Source organism: Hordeum vulgare, chromosome 7H (genome assembly GCF_904849725.1).
Source record: "Hordeum vulgare subsp. vulgare chromosome 7H, MorexV3_pseudomolecules_assembly, whole genome shotgun sequence".
Taxonomy (NCBI): Eukaryota; Viridiplantae; Streptophyta; class Magnoliopsida; order Poales; family Poaceae; genus Hordeum; species Hordeum vulgare.
Genome location: NC_058524.1, coordinates 571,806,172 through 571,812,313, shown reverse-complemented (window position 1 = coordinate 571,812,313; position 6,142 = coordinate 571,806,172). Strand labels below are relative to the sequence as shown.

Below are 6,142 nucleotides of genomic sequence, written 5' to 3'. Positions count from 1 at the left end.
ATTCAGACCGTTTTCCCACTCTCTGCCCGAGCTCCAGCGGTACTACCGCTGAACAGGAGCGGTACTACCGCTGGATGCAGCGGTACTACCACTGGGCCTCCAGCGGTACTACCGCTGGCCCCTTGGTAGTGCACAAACACTACTACCGCCGAGAAAGTCTTCGCAAAAGGGTCCGTCCACGAACTACCGCTAGGTAGGTGGAACAAGGCACCTGGAGCTGTACTACCGCTGACCAGGGGCGGTACTACCGCCAGCTAGCGGTACTACCGCTGGCTGCAGCGGTACTACCGCCAGCAGTCCAGCGGTACTACCGCTGGAACCAGCGGTACTACCGCTGGGGACCATTTTGCAGATATGCTCAAAACAAATAGGCGAGGGCTGCTCCAAAGATAAAGGAAAGGGAGAATGTGGAGTGTGCGTGTGTAAAGATAGATTCCACCCAAACCTTTCCACTACGGATCCCCTCTTAATAGTACGGCTTCCCTATTACTCAAATAAAGAGAATCGTAGAGAGCGTCGTGCTTCCGTTCCATGAGAGAGGAGACGTGTTGTCTTGTGCCGTTGACGTGTGCTATCTGAAACCTTAACACACACGGTTAGTCCTGTACGGTACTATCATCAATCACCAAAATTACTTAGGCATAAACTATGCCCCAACACTCGGTGGCCGCGGCCTGTGCAACGGCGAGGTCGGCATCCGCTAGGTGCTCCTTTTGCCCACCCTGCCCTCACCTCCTCCGTCCACGCCCTCGGGAGAATCCTCGTCGGGAAGCGCCGAGTCGGACCCGCCGGCGATGGACCCGAACGCGTTTGAGAAGGAGATGATGGGCCTCACGGGCGGCTTCCCCGGCGGCGAGGTCGGGCTCAAGGACTTCGTCGCCAAGAACCCGCCTCCTCCTCCCAAGAGAGCCCAGACGGACGGGAAAGCGTCCTCCGCCGTGGTTCCGGCGGGGCCTCCTAGGCTGCCGGAGCTGGCGCTGTTCCTCCCCGGCATGGTGGTGCTCGTCTCCTTGCCCACGAAGTCACCAGCACCGCCGCCGCCACCACCCATGCTGGGCGCTTCCGACGACCTACGACGGCATGCAGTACGCTCCCGAGCTCCCCACGGTCTGCGCGTCCCTCCCCTCATGCCAGATTCTTGGCTCCCATCCTGAACCGCCCGCTCAGAACCACCCCGCGTCTAGGGTTTCGGGCAGGGCTGCGCCGGCGCATCTCCAGCGGCCCTAGGTTAGTCCCTCCTTCCTTCTTGGCTGGGATCCGGCACCCCTACAACTCACCTTCTCTTTTCCTTGCCCCCTCCATGTTCCATCCATCCCTGCATCAGATATAGGTACACAAGTTTGGTCAATTGATGTAGAAAAATTTATATGTTGTGGGGATGCAGGAGCAGTCTGTGGCGATGAGATGGCTTCTGAGTACCTTGTCCTGCTGACCCACAGAAAGCACTTGTGTGGGCAGGATGGTATCAGTCGGGAAATCAAATCTCTCCCACTTTGCTTTGCCATCTACACCGACAAGCCTGAAGTTGCTTGTGTCGAGCATTCTGGCGTAGGCCACACCAGGAACCCGGGGGCTCCAGACCTCATCACCAGATGGGTTGCGAAGCGAGAGCAACCCATCAGCGGTGAGCCGCAGCACAGAACTGGATGGCACTTGAACCGAAGACTCTTGACCGTCGAAGCTGCTCTTGGCGTACCAAACGACAGTCTCTTCAGGGATCTTGTTGAACCAGACGGCAAGGAGGTACGAGGAGGAGTTAGCTTCTATTTGTTGGAAACCAAACGCGAAGTCGCCGGAGGGCGAGAGCCATGAGCTGGTTGTCCCCTGGGGCGTCAAGGAGGAGCCTCGAGTAATGTTCGCTTGTGCTTGGGCAGCAGATGAAACCCCCAGCAGCAGTAGCAAGAACTGGAGGAAACGCCATGGGAGGTGATGTGCCATTGCTTTTGTGCTTTGGTTGGTGCCTCTACTGATGAGAGCAAGCTTATGCCCCTTAGAGAATGGCACTTAACAGTGGTTAGTCTCCTCACGCGTCTTCTTCGTGGAACAGTGTGGCACATGGAAAATCATGCCCATGAATTGGATTTTGTGTGGAGCAGTCTATGAGGCTGGGATTGAATTGGTCAATTTCCTCTCCATGTTAGTGATATTTCCTTGTCATGCACTGAAAGGTCTCCGTGCTGACAGTTAAACTTGAAGCAAGACAAAGCAGAAAAAAGGTATTATTTCTGAATGCTTTTTCCTCTACTGCAACTGTTCCGATCTTTCTAGAATGATTGTTTCGTCTTTACAAAATTACCGTTAAGATATATTTTAAATAAGAAGTGCCAATCTGCTTACAGAATTATTTAGGAACTGAGAAAACACTGAAATTTATTTGTCCCTTAATACAGAAGGCGTCTTCCGTTAGTTTGAAACTCTGAACTCTAAATCCTGATAAAAGTTTCACCAATTATGGCTATCATCTCCTACTTGCCTATTATGATTTTTCTCACTTAGGCATCTCATGGCATTCAAGAGTTTCAGTTGACTTGACTTGACTTGGCATGCCACAGCTGGTCACCGGCCAAACTCTGTAATGAGGACGGGAACAGTAGGCTAATAATCTACCAGCAACACGGAGGATGCATACTGTGAAATGCTTCATCTTTTGGCATCGAGTCCTTTTCTAAGCTATAATTGGTGTTTCCTTGAAGGCGGGGGCACAAGGATTGGACCCATTGGTCCACCGAAATCATGGAAATTATTGTTGGAGGAGTAACTCTTAACTCGGTACGCGACTACGGTTAGCGGAACATGGTAGACCACTCAATTCCCCTTGTCCACAAGGCCTGAATTTCTGAAGAAAGGATTTCGTTTTTAATAATTTGTGGTTAGTAGGATTTCTGTTTTTTCAGGGAAATTCAGAAATGATTTCATTTTTAATAATTTGTGGTTAGTAGGATTTCTGTTTTTTCAGGGAAATTCAGAAATGATTTCATTTTTAATAATTTGTGGTTAGTAGGATTTCTGTTTTTTCAGGGAAATTTGGTTTCATATCTTGGATTCATTTTTCTACTAGGGGAAATTGAATCGGAAAGCTTATCTGGCGAACGTTTGCTGGGAGCGTTTTCCAAGCGAACACCCCCACAGCCTTCGGATTCAGGTCTGACGGATGGCATTTTTTGAGGGAAAATAAGTTGCCTTATAAGTAAAGAACAGCCATACGTGCCTGATAGAATTGCCAGGCAACGTACGCTGGAAACTGCCAGTTGGGGCGTTCGGAAATGCCATGTCTGGCAGCGCCCCCTATTGAGATCCTCAATCGGTCAGTTGCTGTTACAAGCTTCTGGAGAGTTGCTATTGTTCTGAGATTTGTAGAATAATTGTTTTGCATTTCCCGAATCACCATTACGGTGCATTTCTCTTTATTAAATGAGAAGTGCCAATCTGGTTCCAGAAATATTTGTTCGGAGGAGTCCATGAAAAAAACGCTGAAATTTATTTGCTCCTTGACACACAAGAACTCTGGATCCTGGAGAAAATTTTACACACTTCTGGCTCTCATTTCGTAGTCCCGAAAATTTGATGTTTTATGGGTTACGCTTCTCACTGCATCCAAGAGTTTCCATTGACTTGAGCCGGTCACCTTTGCTATACACCACTAGAAAATTTGATTAGAGACAATGGACTGCTCAACTATGTGGTCAGTGGGATCAGCTCTGACTATGACGTGTTTACACTGCATTGGTGCTTCCGTGAAGGCAGTGGTACAAGGACTTGACCAGATTGGTCCGCCGGAAGCAATGGGGTAGTAACTGTCAACCGATAAAGAAGTGTTGAGGCGATTTTCCAGGAAAATCGTGGAAAGATTTGTGGTTATTTTGAAATCATCGTTATTAGTTTCATTCAGATTTCAATTTTTTTTAAAGAACATTCAGATTTCATTTGAGCTTGTGCACAACCTCTGGTCGTAGGCCCTTGCAAATGCTCTAATGTGACACGCTACATGTGTGATATTTGTCACAACATGAGAGTTTTGTATTTTTTTTCTTGTAGATATTTTTTCTTTTTAAAATGTTTTATCTCTTAAAACATGCATTCAAATCATATGTTTAACGCTGGGTTTCTTGCGTCAAGATCTTCGAAAGTAAATCCCATGGTAGGACATTGCGTTCAAATCACGAGTTGTTTTTAGCGTTGTGCTTCTCGCGTCAAGATCTTTGAAAATAATCCCATGTTAATTGATTTGGATGATTTTTTTTAAATGGAAACTAAAACAAAACTAAAAATTGTGGAAAGCAAAAATAAAAATAAAAAACTTACCAAAGAGATTAAAAATGGAAACCTAAAACACATTTTGTGTTTTTTTTTTGCTTTTTGGCCGTAATGCAAAACTTTATTTTTCACTTCTTGTAAAACCAATATGTACTTCATCGTGGAGCACAATTATGCTTTTCCCCTTTTCTGAGAAGCATAGTTGTGGTTCACACAAAAGCACAACTATACTTCACGAGAGAAAAAATTACTCAAAAAACATATGGAAGAAAACAAAACAAACATGCTCCTTCGGGTGCACCCAGCACACAATATATATGTAACTACCCCTGGGTGGTAGGATATATTTTTCCTATATAAAACAAATTTTATCTATCACCGGTGGTAATTACCATCACTTGCGTTTTGTATGTTGTATATAGTATCTATCAAATTGGAGAGTATATACGCGTAGTATGTAGTATATAATAATGTTTAGATAGTATATATATTATTTTTTTGGTAGTATGTATCATATTTTGTGTATGTTTTTTTTACGTACAAAAATATAAGTATTTCATAAATATAATAAAAACTATGGGCTAACTTGTAATTTTTTCAGATAACTCATTTTGAAAAATCTTATATATAATATATAAACATAATAAAAATAATAAATTAATATATATACTACCGCATGATAGTATATGAAACATGTGGGGTAATTAGCCCTAGGTGGTAGGATGTATTATATATATATATATATACTAGCAAAAGGGCCCATGCGTTGCAACGGGAGAAAGAAATACCACACGGCACACGCTTTTAATTTATAAAAAATGTCTATAATTTGAGAATTTATAGTTACGATACAAATAAAGATGGTCTTATCCTAAAAAGTGCAGTTTAAAATTTCACTGGTCTTCTATTTTAACACGGCTTGCATGTAGATTTAATACGTACAAAGAATCAGTGAAGTGACTTTCAGTTTCATCTCTAATCCTGATTTTGTTGACGTGTTCATCCCCAACCCGGATGAGTACCGGTATGAAAGAAAGACGAATAATGACTTATTTATTAAGATTGCACCCTAGATAGTATTTTTATTAAACGTTTAACAGATAAAATAATATCATATTTAAATTATACATATTTTTCTAATCAAATTCCATGTATAATATGTTAAATTTGGAGTTACGGTTTAAAAGATATGAGTATTTAAAAAAATATTTAATATATACTACGAGTTTAATGTCATAAACAGTAAGGGCTTTTTTGTAAAATCACCTCGGTGGGTTTTCCGACGAAAGCGATAACCTCTTCATTATTAGGTAAAGACTAATAAAAGAAATAGGTATTCTTGGTCCGTCATGCATGTTTTACACAAAACACCCTATTTTTGGTATGATAACCAAGTCGCAGTCCATGATCTCATAGGTCGGTTTCATGGCTAGGCCTTGATATCGGTGTTAAAGTTAATCACGAGTTGACGACATGTAATTTTCTAAACGTATCGGACTAGGAGATAGTACCGTGTAGATATAATACAACTAGCTAGGTTACTTAATGTAGTATATATGTGTACCCTATTACCGTCGATGAGATTAATATAAAAATATGAGCGTGTCCCTCATGTAGCTATCCCAATCGATTCAGCGTATACTTATACGTTATCGTGTTTTCCTACCGGCCACGAACATACCAAAGTTGCTTTGTACGTCGTCTACTCGCCCAGCGCAGTGTCTCCCCTGAATCCTGACACGACAGACATCACCGCCATCCGACACGGCCCTTTGATCTCATCATCGCAGATCGGAAGCATCAAACGCGACACGACGCCATGGCCTCAACCTCCCTACGCGTCGACACGTGCAATTGGATGGAGTGCCAATCCAATGTGGCCATTGGA

General features: G+C 43.6%; 1 pseudogene; it reads left to right on the top strand.

Annotated features, from left to right (window-relative positions):
- The first annotated feature begins 662 nt into the window (after positions 1 to 662).
- LOC123409335 lies at positions 663 to 1,154 on the top strand (annotated as a pseudogene).
- Positions 1,155 to 6,142: the final 4,988 nt, after the last annotated feature.